Below are 1175 nucleotides of genomic sequence, written 5' to 3' on the forward strand. Positions count from 1 at the left end.
TTCCTTTTATGAAGACAAGGATGACCCAGAAACCAGAGCAGGGAGCCACAAAGGCTGACTCCCAGGTCCTAAGCCTAATCAAATTTTGTTCAGCGGGATTTTTAACATTAATTAGTAATTGCTCTTTTCCTTTCTAATTTCTCCTGGATTATGGGGTGAGGATGGTGTATGCACACATAGACAAGTGGATGGCAAAGGTCAGGTGACTCCCTCTATTACTGTCCACCTACTTTTTGAGAGATAGCCTCTCACTGAACATGGAATTCACCATTTCAGCCAGTGGCAGACAGAAGAGTCCTTGGGATCCACCTGGATTTGTCCTGAGAGACTAGGAGGTAGACAGACTCCCTAGTAGGCAGACAGACAGGGAGAGGAGCCATGGCTAGGTAGTAAAGGCGATGGATTTCCAAAATGGTCAGCTTCTTCCTCACTTTCCTGACATGACTGTAGTGGCATTTCAATTGTATTTTAATACATAAAGCTTGCCTGAAGATCAGAGAGTAAAACAGCCCCATTGGTCTGTCTTACAGGCCAGGCAGAGGTGACACACACCTTTAATCCCAGTAGCCACACTAGTTTGCCAATAAACTATGCGGTGCATGTCCTTGATCCCAGTGGTGTACACCTTTAATCCCAGAATTAGAGAAGATTATAAAACGGGAGGAGACCGCTCTCAGCCTCAGTCTTGTTCTGAGATTCCTGGGGGCAGGATCACCACTTTCAGACTGGGGTCAAGGTAAGAGTCAATGACTGGCTGTTTTGCTTTTTTGGTCTTCGTGTTGAATCCCAATATCTGTCTCTGAGTTTTTATTAGTAGTGCTTCATGAGACAAAAGCCTGGCAGCGTCTTATGAAGGCTTTGTTGGCTTCTGTCTTCCACCAGCAGACCCTGTTGAGGAACTGGCTCAATGAGGTTCAGGCCTGCTCAGGACGAGTCACACAATAGCCCCAGGCAGTCTTTGTTACTATTCTATTGTTGTGAAGATACTATGATCAAGGCAACTCTTATAAAAGAAAGCCTTTAACTGGGGACTTGCTTACAGTTTCAGAGGGGCTTGTTTAGCTGGCAGGCATATTACTTGAGCAGTAACTGAGAGCTATATTCTGATGTGCAGGGAGTGGAGAGAGAGAGAGAGAGAGAGAGAGAGAGAGAGAGAGAGAGAGAGAGAGAGAGAG

The sequence above is a fragment of the Alexandromys fortis genome, unplaced genomic scaffold (genome assembly GCF_014885135.2).
Source record: "Alexandromys fortis isolate MF-2015 unplaced genomic scaffold, M_Fortis_MF-2015_v1.1 scaffold_41, whole genome shotgun sequence".
In the NCBI taxonomy this organism is placed as follows: Eukaryota; Metazoa; Chordata; class Mammalia; order Rodentia; family Cricetidae; genus Alexandromys; species Alexandromys fortis.